The 25,098-nt window shown below is 46.5% G+C and overlaps 1 long non-coding RNA gene across 1 annotated transcript in view; it reads left to right on the top strand.

Annotated features, from left to right (window-relative positions):
• Positions 1–17,646, top strand: part of LOC119627734 (uncharacterized) — a 64,131-nt gene extending 46,485 nt beyond the window's left edge. The window contains exon 3 of the long non-coding RNA XR_005243976.2: positions 17,299–17,646. This is a non-coding gene — a long non-coding RNA (uncharacterized lncRNA). The remainder of the gene's footprint in view (positions 1–17,298) is intronic.
• The last annotated feature ends 7,452 nt before the right edge of the window (positions 17,647–25,098 follow it).

The following is a 25,098-nucleotide window of genomic DNA, read 5'->3' on the forward strand; positions in this document are numbered from 1 at the left end:
CTGTCAATTCTTTGACATTATAAACAGCACTGAAAGAAACATCTTTATTTGTGTTTTCTTGTGCATAAGTTCTTCTAGCATATAGACCAAGGACTGTACCTATTGAGTCATAGAGAATATGCATTTTCCTTTCTCCATCTCTCCCTCTCCTGTTGTTTCTTTCTTCTTTTATTAGTGCTCAAAACTAAACTATTTATCATTCTTGATTCAACAAACTCTCATTAGTGATCTATGCATGGCTTACTTATTTGCTCTATCTATCTATCTGTGTATCTATCTATCTACCTATCTCTCTCGTCTCTCTGTCTCTTTATGTATATATCTATCAATGTAGGTCTAAATGTATCCCCCAAAATTTATATGTTGAAACTTAATCTCAGTGTGATAGTAGTAAGAGGTGAGACAGTTAGGAGGTGATTAAGTCATGCAGGTGAAAGCTTTTGGGTGGAATTAAGGCTCTGTGAATATGGGAATAAACAAAACTCACTTTCTCTTAATAAATTCTCGCAACATGTTTCTGTCACCAGATATGTGGGGTTTTTCCTTCCATACATCAAAAAAGCAGTAAGTTCTGTAGTGGACACCAGCAAGGTGTCCTGTAATTCAGTTCAGTTCTGACATTGTCCACCTGGAAACAGTGTCAGATCCCATAGGTTGAGGGCTCAGTCCCACAAGGCTGCGCCTGACTTCAGATGCCAATCACAAGCTCCAGATTGTCTTATCTGTGCTTCTGACCCACTGGCTATAAATTAGGATTCCCAAGACCCTGTCTTTGGGTTGGATTAATTTGCTAGAGTGGCTCAAAGATCTCAGGGAGATGCCTACTTACATTTACTGGTTTGTTATAAAGGATATTACAAAGGATACAGGTGAAGAGATGCATAGGCTGAGATATGGGGAAAGGGGCCCAGAGCTTCCATGCCCTCACCAGGTGCATCACCCTTCAGGGACCTCTATGTGTTCAACTCTCCTGAAGCTCTCCTAACTCAGTCCTTTTGTTTTTTTAAGGAAGCTTCATTACATAGGCATGGTTGATTAAATCATTAGTCATTGGTGATTAAGATAACTTTTAACCTCTCTCTCCTTTCTGGAGGTGGGGGTTGGGGGGCTGAAAGATCCAATCTTCTAATCTTGCCTTGGTCTTTCCAACCCCTGATCTGAGGCAACCTAGGGTTGCCAGCCATCAGTCAACTCATTAGTATATAAAAAGGCACATCACTTTGAAGATTCTAAGGATTCTAGGAGTTGGATGCCAGGACACTGGGATGAAGACCAAGAGCAAATATGTATTTTACAACATCACAAGGGGCCTTATAAAAGGGCTTGAGAGCATGGGATCTCTTCTGCCCATGTGAGGACAGCATATATCCCTTTTGCCCTTCCACCCTGTGTGAACACAACAACAGGGCGCCATCTTGGAAGCAGGGAATAGACTCTCAGCAGACGCTGAATCTACCAGCACCTTGATCTTGGATTTCCCAGCCTCCAGAACTGTGAGAATACATTTCTCTTGTTTATAAATTACCCAGTCTCAGGTATTTTGTTATAGCAGAACAAACAGACTAAGACACTATCATCTATCTTTTAATTATTTTTAATAACTTAATAAGAAATTTGAAATCCATCACTGAAACAAAATCTAACCTATATCTAACATGTTTCTGTCTCCTCCCACCTTAAACATCCAGCCAGCCAGAGACAGAGGGACTTCCTGGTTTTCTTTTTGGTGCTTTTAGGCATCACAAGGGATCTGAGGGTGGCTATAATATAGCTGTTAGATGGCTCTGTAGGTACGGTTATATATTTTTGGTACAAAGTCTTTGTCAGTGATGCATATTTCAACTAAATATTTCAACTTCTTCAAATTGTGTGCATTTTCCATTTTGCTGAATATTGCCAGTTGCTCTCAAGTCACTGCATAGGCATACCTTTCTGGAATTGTGCAGAAGTTCCCATCTGCAAATATCCCATCTGCACTACTGTTATCAGGCTTAATATTGTTTGCCTGTCTGGTGACAGTAGTATGGTGTCGTCATTGCTTGATCTTGTGGTTTTATGATTCCTAGCAAGAACGAGCATGTTTTTATATGTTTATACACCATTTGGACTTTCTGTTCTGTGAATTGTCTCTCATATATTTTGTCCATTTATTTTCTATTATGCTGTCTGTCTTATTCTCAAGGGCTTAAAAGCATTTTAATTTGTTGCCTATTCTAAAGGTTGCTAATATGTTCTCTCAAGCTGTCTTTTACATTTTTGTGGTGCTTTTTGTCTTACATGCATTAAATTTCCATGTAGTCACAGTTGTTCATATGTTTGTGATTTGTGGTTTTTATTGTTATAAAATACACATCACATAAGACTTACCATTTTAAACATTTTAAAGTCTATAATTCTGTGCCATTAAGTATATTCACGTTGCTGTGTAACCGTCGCCACCATCCCTCTCCAGAACTTTTTCAACCTCCCCAGTTGAAACTCTTTCCCTATTAAATGCTAACTCCCCATTCCCCTTCCCCTATCCCCAGTACCCACCATTCTACTTTTTGTCTCTATGAACTGACTATTTTATGTACCTCATTTAAAAGTGGAATTATAAAATATTTATCTTCTTTAATTGGCTTATTTAACCGAGCATAAGGTCTTCACAGTTCATTTATGTTGTAATGTATATCAAAATTTCCCTTCTTAAGACTGAGTAATCTTTTAGTGTGTGTGTGTGTGTGTGTGTGTGTTTGTGTGTGTGTACCACATTTTGTTTATCCCTCATCCATTGATAGACAGTTAATATAGTTTGGTGTCCCCATCCAAATTTCATGTTGAACTGTAATCCCCAGATGTTGAAGGAAGGCCTGGTAGGAGGGGATTGATTCATGGGGGCAGACATCCCCCTTACTGTTCCAGTGAGTGAGTTCTCATGAGATCTAGTTGTTCAAAAGTTTGTAGCACTCCCTTTATCTCTCTCTTTCCCCTGCTGCCATGTGAAAAAGGTGCTTCCCCCTTGCTTTCCACCTGGATTATAAGCTTCCTGAGACCTCCTAGCCATACTTCTTGTTAAGCCTATGGAACTGTGAGCCAATTAAACCTCTTTTCTTGATAAATTACACAGTCTCAGGTAGTTCTTTACAGCTGTGTGAGAACGGACTAATACAGAAAATTGGTACCAGGAAAGTGGGGCATTGCTATAAAGATACCTGAAAATGTGGAAGTGACTTTGGAACTGGGTAGTGGGCAGAGGTTGGAACAGTATGGAGGGGCCAGAAGAAGATGGGAAGATGTGGGAAAGTTCGGAACTTTCTAGAGACTTGTTGAATGGTTGTGACCAAAATGCTGATAGTGATATGGACAATGAAGTCCAGGGTGAGGTGGTCTCAGATGGAGATGAGAAACTTATTGGGAACTGGAGAAAAGGTCACTCTAGCTATTCTTCAGCAAAGAGACTGCCAGCATTTTCCCCCGTCCTAAAGATCTGTGATACTTTGAACTTGAGATAGATGATTTAGCATATCTGTCAGAAGAAATTTCTAAGCAGCAAAGCGTTCAAGAGGTGACCTGGCTTTTTCTAAAAGTATACGCTCATATGCATTCACAGAGGTAGTCTAAAATTGGAACTTCTGTTTAAAAGGGAAGCATAGGGTAAAAGTTTGGAAAATTTGAGGCCTAACCATGTGCTAGAAAAGAAAAACCCATTTTGCAGGGAGAAATTCAAGCTGCTGGCTGCAGAAATTTGCATAAGTAAAGAGAAGCTGAATGTTAATCACCAAGACAATGGGGAAAATGTATACAGGGTCTCTTTTGCTACAGAAATTTGCATAAGTAAAGAGAAGCTGAATGTTAATCACCAAGACAATGGGGAAAATGTATACAGGGCCTTTCAGAGACCTTCAGGGCAGCCCCTCTCATCACAGACCTGAAGGCCTAAGAAGGAAAAATGGTTTTGTGGGCTGGGCTCAGGGCCCTGCATCTCTGTGCAGCCTCAGGATATGGCATCCTGCATCCTAGTGCTCCAGTTCCAGCTGTGGCTAAAAGGGCTCAAGGTACAGCTCAGGCTATTGCTTCAAAACGTTTAAGCCCCAAGCCTTGGCAACTTCCATGTGGTTTTGGGCCTGTGGGGGCACAGAAGGCAAGAGTTGAGGTTGGGAACCTCTGCCTAGATTTTGGAAGATGTATGGAAATGCCTCAATGTCCAGGCAGAAGTCTGCTGCAGGAGTGGAGCCCTCTTGGATAACCTCTGGTAGGACAGTGTCAGGGGGTGCAGGCGGGGAAATGTGGGGTTGGAGCCCCCACAGAGAGTGCCCACTGGGGCACTGCCTAGTGGAGCTGTGAGAAGAGGGCCCTCATCCTCCAGATCCCAGAATGCTAGATCCACTGACGGCTTGCACCATGCTCCTGGAAAAGCTGCAGGCACTCCGCACCAGCCTGTAAAAACAGCCATGGGGGCTGTACCCTGCAGAGCCACAGGAGTGGAGCTGCCCAAGGCCTTGGGAGCTCACTCCTAGCATTAACATGCCCTGGATGTGAGACATGGAGTCAAAGAAGATTTTGGAGCTTTACAATTTAACGACTACCCTGCTAGGTTTTGGACTTGCATGGGGCCTGTAGTCCCTTTGCTTCAGTCAATTTCTCCTATTTGGAGAGGAAATATTCACCCAACACCTGTAATCTGTATTTATGCAATGTCTGTACCCAATTGTATCTTGGAAGTAACTGACTTGTTTTAGATTTTATGGACTCATAGGCAAAAGGTACTTGCCTTGTCTCAGATGAGACTTTAACTTGGAATTTTAAGTTAATGCTGGGATGAGTTAAGATTTTGAGGGACTGTTGGGAAGGCAGGATTGGTTTTGAAATGTGAGAAGGACATGAGATTTGGGAGGGGCTGGGGTGGAATGATAAGGTTTAGCTCTGTGTTCCCACCAAAATCTCACGTTGAACTGTAATCCCCATGTGTCAAAGGAGGGCCTGGTGGGAGGTATTGATTCATGGGGCAGACTTCCCCCTTGCTATTCTAGTGAGTGAATTCTCATGAGATCTAATTGTTTCTTCTCAAAAAGGAGGTTGTTTAAAAGTCTGTAGCACTTTCCCCATCTCTCTATGTCTCCTGCTGCCATATGAATAAGTTGTTTGCTTCTCCTTTGTCTTTAGCCATGATTGTAAGTTTCCTCAGGCCTCCCAGCCATTTTTTCCTGCAGAACTGTGTGTCAATTAAACCTCTTTTCTTCATGAATTACCCAGTCTCAGGTAGTTCTTTATAGCAGTGTGAGAATGGACTCATGCAACAGTTGAGTTACTTCCAACATTTTGGCTATTGGGAATAATGCTGCTCTAAGCATAGATATACAAATATCTGTTTGAGTCCCTGCTTTCACCTCTTTTAGATGTAAACCCAGAAGTGGAATTGCTGGATCATATTTTTAATTTTTGGGGGTAATTTCTATTATGTTTTCCACAGTGGCTGTATCATTTCACATTCTTATCAATAATATACAAGGGTTCCAATTTCTCCACTTTCTCACCAACAATTGATTTTTCTGTTTTTGTTTTTTTAAATTAATAATCATCCTAATGGGTGTGCAGTGGTATCCTGGTTTTGATTTGCATTTCCCTAATGATTAGTGATGTTGAGTATCTTTTCATATGTTTATTGGCCATTTGTATATCTTTTTGGGAGAAATGTCTATTCAAGTCCTTTGCCCATTTTTGAATCGTACTGTTTCTTTTTTGTTGTTTTTGAGTTCTAGGAGTTCTTTATTCTGGATCTAAATCCCTTATCAGATTCATAATGTGCAAATTTTTTCTCCCATTTTATGAGCTGCCTTTTTACTCTGTTGATAGTGCTCTTTGATACACAAAAGCTTTAATTTTGATGAAATCCTTCTTATCTATTTGTTTCTTTTTTAGATTGTGCTTTGGAGTTCATATCCAAGAAATCGTTGCCAAATTCAATGTCATGAACTCTCCTACTCCTTTTTTGCATTTAAGGTATCTTTACCTTCAATAAACTTTTATTTTAAAGTGTCTTTTTTATATTTAATCTTTTGTTAAGGAGAAGTATATTTTTATGAATGAAATGAGTAAGGGATCCAATGTATTTAATTTCATAAGGCTTCCTGATTGTTACAAACCATTTCTTGAATAATACTTTTTCTCCAATATTTGTAATGCTATCTTTGTACCTATATATGGGAGTGGGGAAGTCTACCTCTCTCATGCTCTTTATTCAGTTTTACTAATCTACATCTTACCCCTGGGTCAACACTACACTGTCATTAATACAGTATATAATAAGTTTTGCTCTCTGGTCGGACCTGTTCCCCTTTGTGGAGAAAAGAGCTCATATAGGAGGTCTGACACTGCTCTCTTTAGAAAGTCCTGCTTACAAAGTTGGTCCTAGAATGATGTCTGGGAACCTGGATTTGGGGATGGTTGCCACCATTTCCAGAACTGATAAGAGTGGCTTACTGTGCCTAAACCATTTGTGCAAACACTAGGTTCATGTTGGCCACCTGCTTCACTTCCAGGAGTCTGGAAGTTTGGTCCATGTCAGGCAGAGGGGGCCCATGTATCCAGGCTGCAGTAAAAACCCTAGATGATGAGTCTCAGTGGCCTTCCCTGATAGATGTGCTGTCATAGCTCATTGCTGGAAGAATCAAGTGAGTCCCATGAGACTCTACTGGGAGAGGACCCTTAGAAGCTTACACCCAGTTTCCTCTGGACTTTGCCCCTGTGCCTTTTCCCTTTGATAATTTTACTTTGCATCCTTAACTTTCATAAGTTATAGCTGCAAGGGTGACCACATGTCAAGTCCTGTGAGTCTCCTGGTGAATCATTAAACCTGGGGTGGTCTTGGGACACCCTTTCTCCTTCTCTGGTGCCTCTTTCTTCTTCCTTTTATTCAACAATATCTTGGTTATCCTCATATCTTCGTTTGTTTTTATGACTCTTACAATTCTCAAGGATTCAGTTGACATCTCACTGCATTTGCCGATAAATCTGGGGGTGGAAGGAGATCAATATCTATGTCTATGCCAAATATTGTGTGTTCATTCTCACTACCAGCCTCACCATCCTGAGCTCTTCCCTGTGCCTCTGGATCACGGAGCCTGAAAACTATGTTTCCCAGACTCTGTTGTTCATGGGTCCAGTGAGAGTCCATCATGTGAGGCACTGGCATGAGGTTGGAGGGAGGAAGTGAAAGCCTCTTTCTTCTCTCTGGGACTCTGTGTGTATTGCAAAGCACAGACATAGAATTTTGACCACAACGTTGAGCATCTTTTTGAGAAGCACTCACATTGGGCTCCAGCATCTGCCCTATGATCCCAGAAACCTCAGAATTCCTGACCATGCCCTTCCTGGGTTTTGCTCCTTCAGCTTTCCAAAGACTATGAAAACCTCTAATTCTGTATCATATCTCTTCATCCTTAGAGTTCCCAGAATGGTTTCTCTTTCCCTGGCCAGACCTTAACTAATATTGTTAAATCAAGTGTAGCCTAAAGTTGCCTCCTTATATACTTCAAGTTCAGTCTAAAGGTTTCTCTGTACATAATAAACTGCAACTGAATTGGATGTGTAAACAGACTAACCTACTCTAGTGCCAGTCACTGTGTTTGGGCAAATTAAAGACAGCCAACTGTTCAAATTGTTCAAATAAGGCAAATGCCAAGCTATAACCAATCTAGCTGTTTCTGTGCCTCAATTCTATTTTCTGTAGGTCACTTTCCTTTTTCTGACCATAAATGTTCTTCCACCACATGGCTGCACTGGAGTCTCTGAGCCTACTGTGGTTCGGAAGGTTGCCTGATTTGCAAATAATTCTTTGTTCAATCAAACTCTTTTAATTGTCTACAGTTTTGCTTTTAACAATATGACACCAGCTGGGCACAGTGGCTCATGCCTGTAATCCAAGCACTTTGAGAGGCTGAGGTGGGTGGATCACTTGAGGTCAGGAGTTCGAGACCAGCCTGGCCAACATGGCGAAACCCCACCTCTACTAAAAATACAAAAATTAGCCAGGCATGGTTGCACCTGCTTGTAATTCCAGCTACCTGGGAGGCTGAGGCAGGAGAATTGCTTAAACTCAGGAAGCAGGGGTTGCAGTGAGCTGAGATCCCAACATTGCACTCTAGCCTGGGTGACAAGAGCAAGACTCCATCTCAAAAACAAAAACACAAAAACAAAAAACAATATAATACCATTCTGGTTCTTCTATGCTCCATCATTTCATTTATTTAGGTCTTTTTTATATCCTCGATAGTTTTATAAATTTCTCTATAAAGTCCACCAGCAGAATTGAGCTCCCATTGCCCACAGCAGCATTCATGGTAACTGTTATGATATGAATGTTTGTATCTTTTCAAATTCATGTGTTGAAACCTAATCACCAATATTATAGTATTAGAGGGTGAGGTCTCTGGGAGATGATTAGGTCATGGGAGTAGAGACCTCATGACTGGGACAAATGAGGCCCAGAGAGGTCCCTTGCCCCTTCCACAATGTGAAGATGCAGCAAGAAGGCCCCATCTAGAAACTATAAGAAGGCCTCATCTAGAAACCATAAGAAGGCCTCATCTAGAAATCATAAGAAGGCCTCATCTGGAAACTGTAAAGCAGGCTTCTCAAGACACTGAATCTGCAGTGCTTTGTTCTTGGACTTGTCAGCCTCCAGAACTATAAGGGAAAAATGTCTGTTGTTTATAAGCCACCCAGTTTATAGAGTTTTGTTATAGCAGCGTGAACGGACTAAGACAATAGCAAACCCTCACACTGGTTTCCTTTTCTGCTTTCCTGTCTCACGCCTCCCCTTGTTCCCTTACTCCTGCTTCCTGGGATCATCTTCCTTAATAAGCCACGTGTTTAAGTCCATTCTCACACTGCTCTAAAGAAATACCTGAGACTGTCATTTATAGGAAAAAGTTTGATTGGCTCACAGTTCCATGGGCTGTACAGGAAGCATGGCTCTGGCACCTGCTCAGTTTCTGGGGAGGTCTCAGAAAGCTTACAATCATGGTGGAAGGCAAACGGGGATTGAGGCGTCTCACAAGACAGGAGCAGGAGCAAGAGAGAGAGGGAGGAGGTGCTCCACACTTTTAAACAACCAGATCTTGTGATAACTCACTCACTGTCATAAGAGCAGCACCAAGGGGATGGTGCTAAACCATTCATGAAGGACCACCCCCATGATCCACTCATCTCCCACAGGGCCCCACTTCCAACTTTGGGGATTAGAATTTGACACGAGATTTTGGTGGGGACACAGATCCCAAACATATCACTGCTTATGCCTAAATCCCTGTCTTGGCTTGAAAGAAACCCACACTAAAATATGCATTTACTCAGAAGCCATAATAACAATAGCTACTATTACTGGATAGGCATGTGGTTATGCTGAACAAACAGTATCTCCCTTAATTCTCCCAGAATTCCCATGGTGCACTTACTTTATGAACAAGGAAACCAAAGCACAGAGAGCTGAAATAACTTGCTTGAAGTCAGAAAGCAAGGATCTGACAGATCCTGGGTTTTAACCCAGGACTCTCCAACTCCAAATCTTTGAACTTGCCCCACCCCTACTCTGATGTCAAAATCCAGATCCTTCCAGGAGTGTGTTGTATGACTTTGGTTGCGTCATTTAAATCTCTGAACTTGCCTGGGTCTGAACTGGATGATCTCAAAATCTCTTTCTAGCATTAGCAGATGATAGCCCCGTGACACCAGGATGCAGATCACCTTCCAAGTGTCCCTTCCGCAGTGGTTTGCATGGAACAGAGGACATAGTTTCACCTCCAGCTCTACAGCCCTTGCAGATCCCCTACACCATGGCTGTCTCACTGATAAAGGCCAGAGCCCAAGTCTGGAAATCCACAATCCACGCAGAAAGATGGAAGGAGCCTGGGAAGAGGGAGTGAGCTCCCTCCGTGAGGCCCAGGGGCAAGAGGAGCCCCTTACTGTTCCAGCCCCACAAGGGATGGTTTTATGCTTCCTGCAGAGGGTAGCCTTGCAATGTGCATAAATTAAGCACGGTTCAGTCTTTATTGCCATGCAAAGCCTTGGGAGGACTGTTTTATATGTCTCTGTTTGCATGGCGTTAGCATCATATAGGCTGAAATTAATTCCACCAGACGGGCTGCTCACAAGCAGAGCCAAGAATTTCCTGGGAAGGAGTTAGGTCTGACTTTGGCAGCCACTGTGTGCAGTGATAAAGGCCTCTCAGACGGTCTCACATAGCCGGGGCATCCAAGGGTATTATATTCTTTGGCCCCCGAGGGCTATTTCTCCCTCTTCCAGAAAACTGGGTGTGGAGTATGGACTTGGAGTCAAGGCTGATCACAGATGGGAAATGGACCCTGGCATTCTCCCTCATCCCCTGGATCATTTGATCGATGAGGCTAGCGAATCCCAAACAGGCCAGTCATCGCCCCTGTCTCAAAGCACCAGAGCCATTGGGTCTGACTTCTGGGCTGGCTCCCCTGCCCTGAAACCAGACTATTGCCCACAGGAGATGGTTCCCTGAGCCCTGTGGCCTTGTTTCTGCCTTGTGTTGTGTCGATCCTTTGTTTTGCAAAGAACTTCTAATATGTTGTCCTATTTGAGGCCTCCCAGAGGTGGGGAAGTAGGGGAGGTGATGTTATTAGGCATGCTAATCATCATTATGATAATCACCACCATTTACCAAGCATTTCCCTCTGTACCAGCCCCCTTGGAAACACTTTACACCCGTGAACACGTTGCTCTGCAGAGAGACCCAGAGAGGAGAATGAAATGACCCAGGGCAGAGACACTCCCAGGGAATCTGCTCTGTGCCAGCCTCCTCCCCAGAAATTTCACAATCCAGAACTGTTGCAAAGCTTGCAGCTTGCCAAACATACTGTGTTAATCTCCATCCCTTTGCTTATGCTCTTCCATTTATGTGTCTAGCATTCCCTTGAAAATGCCTATTCATCCCTCAAAACCCAGCTCAGGATGCGTTTCCTTCTGCAAGCCCTGTTGTATCTCCCCAGGCTGATTGCATCTCCATTCAACTAGCAGGTATTGGGAAGATTTCAAAAAGAGTAAAAAACTCTTGTCTGCACAGGAGCTTAGTTTAGCGGCTGCTGAGTCTAGTCCCTCTTCAGAGCCACTCCCCTCCCTGACTGTCCCCTTCTTCACTCTCCATAATCCTGTTGGGTTTGGTCAAGGAGTGACATCCGCACATCTGAGTGGGGGAGAAGAGTGGGGGTGGATATTGGTTCCCCTAGCTCCCTCTCTGTGTGGTGTATGCACTAGGTGTTTTGTTTCTGTATTCAGATTATTTGACCTCTGAGGCCTTGCTAATTCTGAAGGGTCTGCCCCTCCCAGGGCAGGCCGATCTAGAAATGGTCAACAATTCACTCAAGAGTGTGTTTTACAAATGCCAACCCCCAGATCCAGAACCCACATCCTCCACCTCCTCCCCTGTGGAGCTGTCACACTCCACCTGCCCTGATCACCCCAGGGCTGGGAACCAGACAACGCTGGGCAGTAACTCTGCACCCCAGATCAGGTAAAATTATTCAAACCAGCAATCCTAAGCCTGCCTGCCCTGTCTCTTTTTTCCTTCCCATCAAAACCTCAATGGAGGCTCTTGCCTACCATCTCCCCTCCCTGTCTCCTGACCCACCCAGATGTTTCCCCCGTGGATCTTCATAGCATGGTGAGCCCTTTCTCATTGGGAACTCTAAGGGACAAATGATCTTTTCAGTGCCAGTCCTCTCCCAATCTGCTGGCCTTTTCATGCCTAAATAATAATACTATGGCTGGGTGCAGTGGCTCACGCCCATAATGCCAGCACTTTGGGAGCCCAAGGCAGGCGGATCACCTGAGGTCGGGAGTTTGAGACCAACCTGACCAACATGGAGAAACCCTGTCTCTGTTAAAATAAAAAAATTAGCTGGGCGTGGTAGCATGTAATCCCAAATACTTGGGAGGCTGAGGCAGGAGAATCGCTTGAACCTGGGAGGTGGAGGTTGTGATGAGCTGGGATCTCCTATTGCATTCTAGCCTGGGCAACAAGAGCAAAACTCTGTCTCAAAATAATAATAGTAATAATAATATGTACATACATACATGAACACATGAGGTTGCTTAGGGCTGGCTGCTTCTGTCTGCTGGAACCCCACTGCTCTGGCCCGTTGCTCCCACCTTGTTCTTCTGTCTCTGTTCCAGTGACCACCCCCTTACTCCCCATCAGGCCTAGGAGCAGTGACACCACCCCTCTTAGCCCTTGGGTTCTGCACTGTCTCTTGCTGGTTACCCAAACCTTGTTCACAACTTGATGAGTAGTCTTTGTATTAAAGTCATCTCAGTTACACAGTTTGAGAGTCTCTGTTTCTTGGAAGAGATGGAGCCATAAGCAGACCAGTTGAATACCCTCCTCTCCATCTATCCGACCACCTTCACTTGCTTGTCTCAAAATCTGCCTCCTGCAGGAATCTTGAGTCCAGCCTCTGCTTCCCACATCTTGGTGTCCCTGCACAGCAAAGCAATCCCCATCCTGCAGGGAGCTGAGACAAGCAGCAGGATGGGAGGACAGCATGTGGTGGTTTGTCCAATGGAGGGATTGATGGAGGAGTCACAGAGGATGCCCTAGTCTCCAGTGTCACCAGTGGTGGGGCCAGACAGAGAATAGGCTTGTCGGGGAAAGGGATGAATTCATTCATGGTGTACTGAGCTGGAGGGGCCTGTGGCATCCACATGGCCAGGCCAGTGAGCCAGGGAAGAGGGGAGTCATGGTGTGGAGAAACCCCCCAGGAACCATGCAGAGAGGAATGAGAGTGGATCTAGGGGAGCCAGGCTGGCATGTGGAAGCAGCAAGAAGCCACTGCTGGGGCAAAAGGCAGAGAGAGGAGAGGAGAGGGCAGAGTCCAAGGGCCAGGCAAGGCAGGCTCTCATGGGGAAGTCCCACGGGCGTGGGCTGAGAGGAGCCTTTGGATTTGCCAACTGAAACATCATGTGGGCCTGTGGTTTTTGTGGCAAGGAGGAGGGGGCAGAGGTGCGTTTGAGCAGGCGAGGATGACCGTCGAAGGTGAGTGAGTCCTGACATGGACGTGCTCAGAGGATAGCCTCGGATACGCGCAGGTGCGTGAGAAGTGTTGAAGGAAAACAAACACGGGCAGGAGGTGTATTGGGGGCTAAATTGTGTCCCCCTCACCCACATTCACATGTGGAAGCCCTAAACCCCATACTTCAGAGTGTGATTATCATTGGAGACAGGGCCTTTAGGGAGGTGATTAAGGTGAAATGAGACCATCAGCTTGGGGCCCCAATCTGGTACAGTTGGTGTCCTCATAAGGAGAGGAAGAGACACCAGAGCCCTCTCCCCTTGAGCATCCACACCGGAAAGGCTGTGTGAGGACACAGCAAGAAGGAGGCAGTCTACAAACCAGGTAGAGAGGCCTTACCAGGAACCAACCCTGTTGCACCTTTATCCTGGACTTCCAGCCTGCCAAACTGTGAGAAAAGAAACTCCTGTTCTTTAAGCTGCCTGGTCTGTAGTGTTCTGTTAGAGCAGCCTGAGCTGACTAATACAACAGGTACGGTCACCTGGCCTGGTCGGGGGCAGGTGGGGGAAGGACAGGAAATGGAGAGAGCTGAAGGATGGGCAAAGTTGAGTGGCTGAAAGGGTGGGGAACAGCATTTCAAGCAGAGGGAATTGCATGTCCAAAGCCAGGCATGGAGCAAGCATGGCTCATTGGAATAATCAAAAAACAGGTCATTTTTAGAGTAGGATTTGCCTCTCTCTCTCTCTGTGTGTGTGTGTCTGTGTGTGTCTGTGTGTGTGTGTCTGTATTTAGTTTTTCCTTATGTTTTATTTCTTATGGGGCCTCAGATGCAGAGGGTTGTGGTGATTGTTTCCTGACCTCATCCCCATCTAGTGGGAGAAAGCCTTTATTTTCACTGATTTCTTCTCTCTTAGCTCCATACCCCAGCTCCGTTCCTCTCATAGTCAACCGTTCTACAGTTTTGACATGTACTTTTCAATTATAAAATATGTGCTGCTATTTGTACACATATATATTTTTTGTAGGATATATTGGGTCCCATATCTCGGTTTCTCCCTGTCTTTTTTCTTTCCCCCTGTCCTTTCTTCCTTCTCCTTCCTTCCTTCTTTCTTCCTTCTCAGGCTTGTGTGAGATCTTAAGATCCATCATGCTGCTGTGAAGTGGTGAAATCTGTCACTTATACGCCAGGGCATTGCATCCCCCTCCATTTTCCCCGTAATGGACACACAGGGTGTTTTCCTCTCCTTGTCCTAGGGTGGAGATTTGCAGAGTGTCTGATGAAGGAGGGAGCGAGACAGGAGGCCAGGAGCCCCAGGGATGGCAGGATGGGGAGGGTCTAGTTCAGGACAAGGGAGAAGAAGGAGGTCGTATGCTCTTGTGTGATTTCTCTAGGGACAGTGTGAGTGGATGGATTTGCCCAGGGTCGGAAATGGCTGGGACCCACGAAATGACAGGGAAGGGAGCAGATGCCGGCACCTTCCAGAACACCCTTTCATTTCACCCAGTGAGTAGGGGAGGCCCAACTGAGACTGGCTAGTTGCTCTGGGAGGTGGACCAGCTGGCATCCTTTCAACAGATTGTCTTTAAATACTTGTGGAACGCTTATTTGGAGGGGTGCAGAGAGAAACTTATTTTTATTAATAAAAATTGCATGCCTCTCTATGCTCAAAATAAGAGATTTATTATGTGCATTTATTATAGGTGATTTTCCAAACCAGACAGCATCTTGGGAGACATATTAAAGAGTCTAAAATGTAGATAATAAAATAAAGCCCTCATCTGGGGTCAACAGCCCTACATAATACCTCGTTCTGTTTCTGAATCTCAGCTGGCTGTGATTTGCAACTTCACATTCCCTCTTGATGGCTGGAGCCAAGTGGATACAGCTTGCGGAGCCTGGCACAGAAATCTATGGCTGAGGTGGGTCATCCAGAGAATAGCGTGGTTTAATTTCCATTCCAGGCAGCGTCCACACTGGCAGGACCAGGGTTCAGCTCCCATTTGGCCAACTCTGTAAGCTATCGTGACTGGAGACCTGTGCTAACTGGAGCTGGATTTCTGATTTATGCCAGTGAGGTTTTCATGCCCTTACTGAGCCGTGTCCCAGGCAGAGGCCTGGCTGGCCACCCTTGACACACCACTAGAGGTAGCTGCTGTAGTCCTCATTTTACAGCCGATAGCACAGGGACCAGAATGGCTAAGTGACTTACTAAAAGCCACATAACAAGACTGTGTGCATGGTGGTTCATGCCTGTAATCCCAGCACTTTGGGAGACTGAGCTGGGAGGACTGCTTGAGCCCAGGAGTTCAAGATCAGCCTTGGCAACAAAGTGAGACCGCCCTATCTCTACAAAAATAAAAAAAATTAGCCAAGCATGATGGTACACACCAGCTACATGAGAAACTGAGGTGGGAGGATTGCTTGAGCCTGGGAAGTTGAGGCTGCAGTGAGCTGTGATCACACCACTGCACTCCATCCTGGGTGACAGAATGAGACCCTAATTCAAAAAATGAAAATTAAAAAATGAAAAGCCACCAACACGAAAGCAATGAAACTGGGATTTGAATTCAGCTGATCTCAGAGCCCTGTTAATGCACTGGGCCTCATAGCATATAAACCATGTCTTTTATTTTCTGTATTCTGATGCTTTCATGTCTGGGACCTTGCAGACCGTAGAGAGACTGCCCCTTCCCAGGCCTAGCCAGTTTCTATAGATTGGAAACCACTCCTGTGAGTGTGACTTTCAGATGTAAACCAACCAGTCCACATCCCACCTCCTCCACTGAGTTCTCAGTCAGGACCACTGTTCCCCTCTATGCCCCTAGACAACTCAGTGTAGCTACACTGCCTTGTCCATTCCTTCCCATGGAAACCACAGCAAAGGCTCTTACCCACGTGTTTCTGCCCCCTCTGCCTCCTGACTGACCCTCATGACTTGCAGGGAGAGCTGTGCCTCTCATTTCTAGGGATCTGTGAGATAAAAACTTTTTCATTCATGACAGTCACTTCTTTGGGTCTTACCATAGTTGATTAAAACAAATCCTGGATCACCTTAAGAATGCATGCATTTTCTAACAATCAATATCCTGTTGATGCCAGGTGCCTGGCTCAGAGCTTTCACCCTCCCTTTTTCTTTCTGGGTATAATCACATACAGTAAAATGCCACCCATCTTATCTTCATCAGCCCTAGCACTACCTCCTATCGTCCCCGGTTTACCTACAAGGAAACTGGATGGCAGAGAGGTTCAGTAATTTGTTGGACATGCAGAATAAACCAGCAGCTGAGAAGGAATCAAGTCAATGTCTCATCAATTCATCTGACTCTCTAACGACAGGGTTGGAAAATAGCCTCCCGTTACTTCTCCTTGTGCACCTGACTGAGCCCTCTTTAAATTCTGCAAGAATCACTCACTTATTCATTGTCTCACGTGCTCATTCACTGTCAGTGACTCTGTGCCTAGCCCTACTCAAGGCACTCGGGCAATAGAGAAATGATTCCAGTGTGGTCCTTGTCCTCAAGGCCCTGCAGGCCAGCTGGGGTCAGGCACACACAGAGAAGTTGGGGAGGCTCAGTGGAGTTGGCGCTGGACTGGGGGAAGCAGAAGTATCCGGGGGCCTCCCTGGCCCCGCATGATAGAGGGAACGTGCAGCCCACAAGCCCCGGGCTGACTGGGCTCTGGCCGTGCCCTTGAGATCAGAGCCCTCCATTTCCTCTCTTGTTTTAACAAGCAGGGAATTTCCGCATCTTCTACGACCTGAAAGAAAATTCCACCAGCCCCTCTGCTCGCCGTTCTTCCCTTCTCTTCCCGCAAACCCCTTCTGTCTTTCCCATTTGATCCTGAGGGCTGTATGATGTTGTCTTTTTCCTGCAAATGATGATGTGAACCTTAGTTACGAGGGTATCCAATGCCACCTTCTACATCATCACAAATATTAGCTTATCCCCTTATCTGCAAGGGATATGTTCCAAGACCTGCCGTGGATGCCTGAAACCTCAGACAGTACCAAACCCTAAATGCGCTATGTCTTTTCCTATATGCACATACCTATGATAGAGTTTAATTTCTAAATTAAGGATGATAAGAGATTGACAACATTAATAATCCAATAGAGCAATCATAACAATCTACTGTAATAGAACAATTATAACAATCTACTGTTATCATAACAATCTACTGTAATAACAATTATAACAATCGATTATAATAAAAGTTAGGTGAACACGGTTCACCTAACTCTCTTTCAAAATATCTTACTGTACTGTACTCAGCTATTTCCAGAGCTCAGTTGATCATGGATAACTGACACAAGGAAAGTGAAAGTGGGTGAGAGAGGCCTGCTGAATCGGGAAATTGTTAGACAACATTCTGCAGTGGCTGAACAGTGGAACACCCTGTTGTCATTTCAGTGCTATACAAGAAGATTAACTGACGTGGAAAGCTGTCCATTATAATAAAGATCAAAAAGAACTTGCAAAATACAAGATGCCTTATGATCCCATTTGGTATAAATATTAGAAATATATGCATCAGTGTCTAAGGATTGGGATTCAGGAGGTTTTCCTTTTCTCCCAGCTCATTTGTGGTATTCTCTATTTCTGTAAGAACAGGTATTGTGTAAAACAAAAACATTTGCATTTACTATGGCCCTTCCCTGCTTTCTACCAAGTCTGTGTTACTGGGCACAGAGATGGTCCTGGAAGAAGAGAGATCTCGGGAAGGAATGGTCCTGTTCCAGGAGTCGGGAATGTGATTGTCTGCCCTTTTGCCCCACAGTGATCCCTCCAGGTCCCCAGGTGAGGTTAAGAGCCCTGTCACAACAACCTTTGGGCTGTGGTCCACCCCCATGTCAGGCACTAGAAGGTTCATCTGCAAAGTAGAAATAATTGCCTCCACTCTCCCTGTTGGAAATTGAATGGCTTTATGCACATAAAGCACCCCGAGGCCTGGTACACACTAAGTGCTCAGTAAAAGCCCAGCCATGGGCACCCTACCTTGTGCTCTTCTCTCAGCTGTCCTTGTGCTTCTCTGCTTCCATTCCTCATTCCTCCTCACTCCGTCTTTTCTCATCCTCTGTCTCTAGTCCTTACTCCCACAATCCCTTCTTTGTTTTGCTATCTCAGCAGGACAGGAGTGTCAAGACCAAGTTTCCTCCCAATGGTGTTATCTCATCGAAGCCTCATAACCTTGCAGTCAAATTAATGGTGTTATGCTCATTTTATAGAAAAAGAAACTGAGGCCCTGCATGATTCACTGTCCATTGGGATTGGTTTTGGATGGCTGTCCCAAGTCTCCAACAATCCTGTAAGCACTGAGGATAAAGACTGCGTCCCCTTCAACCTCTGTATCCCACAACCCCCACCCTGCACCCATTTTGTGAAGCCAAAATAGGTAGGGCCTGGGTGAGCAGGAAGGACCTAGTATGATGGTGGTGGTGAAAGGATTATGTCACAGTGTAGACAGAGTAGTTAGATTTAGACTCTTACCTCCTGTTCAGGAGGCCTCAAGCCAGTAGCTAATTTTTCTTTTTTCTTTTTATTTATTTATTTATTTATTTTTTGTTGAGACAGAGTCTCGCTGTATCACCCAGGCTGGGGTGCAGTGGCCGGATCTCAGCTCACTGCAAGCTCCGCCTCCCAGGTTTACGCCATTCTCCTGCCTCAGCCTCCCGAGTAGCTGGGACTACAGGCACCCGCCACCTCGCCCGGCTAGTTTTTTGTATTTTTTAGTAGAGACGGGGTTTCACCATGTTAGCCAGGATGGTCTCGATCTCCTGACCTCGTGATCCGCCCGTCTCGGCCTCCCAAAGTGCTGGGATTACAGGCTTGAGCCACCGCGCCCGGCCGCCAGTAGCTAATTTTTCTAAGCCGAGTTTCCTCATCTGTAAACCAGAGATAATAGCAGTCCCCACTCTCCATGGGCTGCTGTGATGATTAAATGAGAAATACACATAAAACTCCTAATAGGAGAGCTGGGTGGGCCATGTGCGTGCAGGACAGGTCAGCCGGGGTGGCGCTGTGCTCTGGACTGAAGGCGGGGCGGGGTCAGGTCTTCCGCTTCCTTACCTGAGGCAATGACTGTGCCCCAGCCTTATCAGCCTGGTGTTCTGGATGCTACTGGAGTGGGGGTGGCACTCAACTGAGGGTTGGGGGCTTCACAGCAAATTCATTTCCACTCGCCCAGACCATGCCCTGCCCCCTTTCTTACCAGGACTCATGAAAACGCGGTTGCATTTTCCTTTAGCTCTTGATGAACCAATAACCTTGGACATCTGAAAATAAAACGTCTCTGGCCCCCACAGCCTAGTGAGGTTGTGTGGCTCTGCAGACATTATAAACATCAAATTAGATGGAAAATTGCCCGGGGTCCCTGTAAATGAAAATTACTCTTTTTTATAGGGGGAAAAAAATGACCCTTATAATCGCAACAAACAATTCCGGGCTCTTCCTTTTATTAGCCGGCTCACATGGCAAGCAGTATTTTCTCATTCCACCACTTTGGCTCCAACCCATGTTTTTACCACATTTTGCTTTGCACATTTTCACAGCGTTGTAACATGAAAATGAGGTTCTGCCCTCGTCTTGAGTTCCTGTTGGAAGGGGATGTTTTGCCTCTGCAAAGTTTTCGCCTCCTGGTGGGTGCTGGCTGGGTCCAGGCTTGGCGGAGGGTATGAAAGAGCACTGGATGAGGGGTTACAAGACTAAGCCTGCTGTGTGACTTCCAGCTGGTTGCTTAACCTCTCTGGGCTGCACTTTCTTCTTCCACGATAGGAGTGCGCTGGATTGGGTTAGGGATGGCACAGTCAATGCCTCTAGGTGCCAGCAAGGTGAGGTCCATGTGTGATGGCCTCCACCTCCATGGGGTCATGCCAGGGCTTGTGGCCTCCCATTCATGTCCAAATCCCAATATAAAAACTTAGGCATGTTTTCTTTTTTTCCTGCAGAACCTCACAAGAAAATTTGGGAAACAAGGCAAAGAGGGAAGATGCTGTTGGCTCTAGCTCAGAGCTTCTCAACATAGGACTGATTTGGGCCTTGATTTGGCCATGTCTGGGGCATTTTTGGCTGTCATGACTGGGCCATCATCTGGTGATGCTGCTGACATCCTGTGGGTGGAGGCCAGGGCTGTGGCTAAGCACCCCACAGTGCACGGCCCTGCTGCCACTGACAAAGGACTAGGTGGCCCCAAATGCCCCCCGTGCCCAAGGCTGAGAGCCCTGCAGCAGGGCGGGGTTGGGTTGGATTTGGGAGTGGAGACTGGCTGGCCTGGGTGGGTCCCTGCCACTGGCTTGACACTCTGTGAGGCAAAGCAGTGCCCGTGGAGCCTTGGATCGCTGAGTCAAGGCCCACATGAGTCAGCAGGGCCCGAGCACCGCCTCCACACTCTCTGGCTGTGATGGGCCTGCAGACTGACGTTTTTCAGGGGCTGGAGAACCTCAGACGCCTGCCCCCAAACCCCAGGCGGGGCCTAAAGATTTGCCAGGGGTGGGGGTGGGGGACCAAAGATACTGGTTAAGTGTTGAGGAGTGAGGAAGCCACAGTGACTAAGCCGGGCCTGGGCGCCGCGGGCTGATCCTAATGAAGCCCAGCCAGTCTCTCCTTCACAGTTTTGACACAGTTAGAAAAACTTTCTCTTGTTTAACTGGAAACAGCCACTCACACTCACCCTCTCACATACCGGTTGCCTTCTTGTCGATCATAGGAAACAAACGAACCTTTTAAAAAATCACAAGTGAAATGTAAGGAAACAGTCTGAGCGGGGGCATTAGGGGTCTTGAATTCGGCCCCCCTGGGCAGGAGAGAGCAGGAGTGAGATATGTGACGCTGTGTGAGTCCATCCTGCCTCCATTCTGTGCTCCAGTCTGGAATGGGGCGGTGGACACGGGCTCCTCAAGCCTGCTGGCTCTCTCGGTTTAGATTTCTCCTCATGGGAGTGGGAATCCGGGCAGGGGCTGCTTCTCAGGGCCTTCTCACAGCTCCCTTCTCGGGACATTTCAGTCACAGATTTGTGAACCTGCAGTTTTGGGAGGATGCCTACAGGTCACCTTGTCCAACCTCAAATGCAGATGCGCCCTCTAATTTCTTCCCAAGAGGTAACATTGTCTCTGCTTGGCCGCTCCTGGGATGAGGGGCTTACTCCTATGCCCAGGCCAGTCAATTTCATTCCCGGACACCCCCTGGACAGCTCTGGCTTCCATGTGTGCTTTTTTTTTTTTTCTTTTCAGACGGAGTCTCTCTTGCTAGGCTGGAGTGCAGTGGTGTGATCTCGGCTCACTGCAACCTCCGCCTCTTGAGTTCAAGCGATTTTCCCGCCTCAGCCTCCCGAGTAGCTGGGACTACAGGCATATGCTACCACGCCCAGCTAATTTTTTTGTATTTTTAGTAGAGACGGGGTTTCATCATGTTAGCCAGGATGGTCTCCATCTCCTGACCTTGTGATCAGCCTTCCTCGGCCTCCCAAAGTGCTGGGACCACAGATGTGAGCCACTGAGCCCAGCCTACCCAAGCTTTTGAATGCAGAGCTTGCTTTTAATGTGAAGTCACGTGCCAAGTGGCCACTTGCCCTCCTCCTCCTTCTCTCTCCTGGGTCCCTGGACTCCACATCCTTGGTCCCAGCCACCCTGGTGACCCTGCTCCCTTTCCGGGCACCTTTCTGTGACTTCTACACTTGCTGCTTCCTGGCTTGGACATCTACCTCACCTGGGAAAGCTCCTATTTATTTTGAAACCCAGTTTCTATGTCCCCCTGTCCCCTACCCCAAGAACCTTGCTGAGGTTAGGAAACCATGAGAAAGGGATTTCTGTGCCCCACAGCAGTGAGGACACCCCCTCTTGGTCATTTCATATTCGATGTTAGCTCAGATAAACAATACTAGGAGGTAACATTTGCCAACCCCCCCAAGATTCACTCACTGATACTAATCCAAACTTGTTCACTCATGTGTTTGTTTGTTTAATTAACAAATATTTATCCAGCACCTGCAATGACTTATGTACTACAATAGATGCTAGGGCACAGCCAGGGATGAAACAGACAGAAGTCCTTGTCTCCATGGAGGTGACATGCTGGTTGGGGGAGGCAGCTGTTAGGTGAAATGAATAAGTAAACTGTACACTGTAATAGCAATAGGTGTGGCGGAGAGGAATGAAGTGGAGATAGTGGTGTCTGGTGACAGCTGCAATTTGATACACAAAGGGAAAACCTGGAGGTGAGGACGTCAGGTGAGCTGCTACCTGGAGACAGGGCACTCCCGGGGAAGGCTGGTGTGTTCCAGGACAGGCAGCGGGAGCTGTGTGACTGTAGTGTGGTGGGCTGGGGAGAGGTAGGTCCTGAGATCTGAGAGGTGATGGCCCAAATCCTGTAGAATCCCAGAGGCCATGGATGGGACTCGGTTTTTCCTCCAGGTGGGGTGGAAAGCACTGGAGGGTGGTGGACAGAGGATGGTGTGGTCCAATTGCAGCGGGATTCAGTGCATCCTCTGGCTGCTGCGTGCAGAAGGAACAGTGAGGGGCAAGGCGGGAGCCGGGAAAACAGGGAGAGAGGCTGGAGGCTTGGTCCAGGCTGGGGGCAGGAGGAACAGCGAGCAGGGGCTGGATCTGGGACATAGTCATGGTGATCACCTGCTGCAAGGAAGTCATTTTATTTTTAGCCCGGTTATAACGATGAAGTAGGAATGCAGAAAGATTAAGGTCACTTAAGTGCTAAAAGGCACTATGTGTGGTGCCCACCCGACCCATGCACCTGTCCCTCTCCAGGACTGAGCTTCCCGTGGGCAGGCATGTGTCCCTCACTGGGCACGTTGGGTTCTGACAAGCAGTGGGGACTCAGGGCTGTTAAATGTGGATTTCACTGAACCCCATAGCGAGCCCTTTAGGACCTCTGCCCAAGGTCATTCTGGCCAAAGGCCGCTAGAGGGCAGCGGTGCTTTTCCCGCTGCATGAAGTTTGGGACAACATCAGCAGTCAGCCTCGTCTTGTCCCAGGTCACCACTGAAGGCCAAGGAACTTAGGGAGCAGGAACACGATCAATGAGCACCCCACCGCCAACCCCAACCCTAACTCTTTGCCCAAGCCAGAGGAAAGGAACTCGTTCGAGGACCCAGGAGGGAGGCTGGATAGGGCCGTGGAGAACCACAGCATGATCCCCTCTTGGACCCCCTTCTTACACCTGGAAAAGCAGGCAAAGAAGGAAAGGGTTTGCCAAGGTTACTCGGGACTTGCTGCTAGACCCACACTAGCCCTTCTCCCAGGCCACCTTTCCTGTGATCCCAGCGACTTCCATCAGTACAGCTGATCCCGGAAGGCTGTGGGGTTGGGTGTGCTGGGTGCACCAGGTTAGATCAGCGTCCTGAGAAGGTCCCTCTGGATGGTGGAGAGGTGGGTGCACCAGGTTAGATCAGTGTCCTGAGAAGGTCCCTCTGGATGGTGGAGAGGTGGGTGCAGGGGCCCTGAACAGTCGGAGAGGAACCCGACTGGAGCAGCCTGCTGGCAGGTCCTGGCCTGCATTTTATGCCCAGACTGGATGACAATAATTGTGAAAGGCAAACAATGTTAAGTTTCTCAGCTTCTGTTATTGGTGGCATTAACGAGCCTGGGTCGATTTTTAAGAATCTACATACCACTGCAACTTGACCTTGGAGAATCGTCAATCACTTTAGAAATGCACATAGAGAGTCACACTGATGCTTTGTGTAAAAACTCCCTGCCTAAATAGTTGCTAGCAGAGAACCTCATTTGCAAGTGTAAATCTGTTTATAATTAATCACTTTTGGCAGGGCTCCCCTCCACAGCCTAGCTGGCTTCGGGGGCTCTGGCTTTTGCTGTCGATGCTCCATGTATCCAGGCCAAGCTTTCACTCTTCCCCTGACTACATTCTCCCTGACCCTTTTCCTGTCCAGGCTCTGCTCAGGCTCCTTGATCTGTCTGCCGCCAGCCTTGTCTCCCTGCTTCCTGGGGGCACTCTCCTGAGGACAGTTGCTACCATAGGTGGTGAGCCATTGGTGTGTGCCAGCCTCTTCTCCAAATGTTCTCCACGAAATAACTCACACGACTCTTCACACAACTCTATTCAGTAGGTATTATTATTAACCCCATTTTACTGTGGAAACTGAAGCCAAGAGATGCTTCGAGGAGTCAGCATCAGGATTTCAACCCAGACTTCTGGTTCAATTTATACCCAGTCTTCTGGCATTTTTTGTTTGTTTGTTTTATTTTATTTTACTTTAAGGTCCAAGATACATGTTCAGAGTGTGCAGGTTTGTTACACAGGTATACATATGCCATGGTGGTTTACTGCACTTATCAACCTGTCATCTAGGTTTTAAACCGTGCATGCATTAGCTATTTGTCCTAATGCTCTCCCTCCCCTTGCCCCCGACCCCCAACAGGCCCCAGGCCCCAGCGTGTGATGTTCCTCTCTCTGGTGTCCGTGTGTTCTCACTGTTCAGCTCCCACTTATGAGTGAGAACATGTGGTGTCTGGTTTTCTGTTCCTGTGTTAGTTTGCTGAGGGTGATGGCTTCCAGCTTCATCCATGTCCCTGCAAAGGACATGAACTCACTCTTTCTTATGGCTGCATAGGATTCCACGGTGTATATGTGTACATTTGCTTTATCCAGTCTATCATTGATGGGCATTTGGGTTGGTTCCAAGTCTTTGCTGTTGTAAATAGTGCTGCAATAAAGATACATGTGCTGTGTCTTTGTAGTGGAATGATTTATAATTCTTTGGGTATATATCCAGTAATGGGATTGCTGGGCCAAATGGTATTTCTAGTTCTAGATCCTTGAGGAATCGCCACCCTGTCTTCCACAATGGTTGAACTAGTTTACACTCCCACCAGCAGTGTAAAAGTGTTCTTATTTCTCCACAGCCTCTCCAGCATCCGTTGTTTCCTGACTTTTTAATAATCGCCATTCTGACTGGCTTGAGATGTTATCTCATTGTGGCTTTGATTTGCATTTCTCAGTGATGATGAGCTTTTCTTCATATCTTTCTTGGTCACATAAATGGCTTCTTTTGAGAAGTGCCTGCTCATATCCTTTGCCCACATTTTGATATTTGTTTTTTTTGTAAATTTGTTTA

The sequence above is a fragment of the Chlorocebus sabaeus genome, chromosome 27 (genome assembly GCF_047675955.1).
Source record: "Chlorocebus sabaeus isolate Y175 chromosome 27, mChlSab1.0.hap1, whole genome shotgun sequence".
Taxonomy (NCBI): Eukaryota; Metazoa; Chordata; class Mammalia; order Primates; family Cercopithecidae; genus Chlorocebus; species Chlorocebus sabaeus.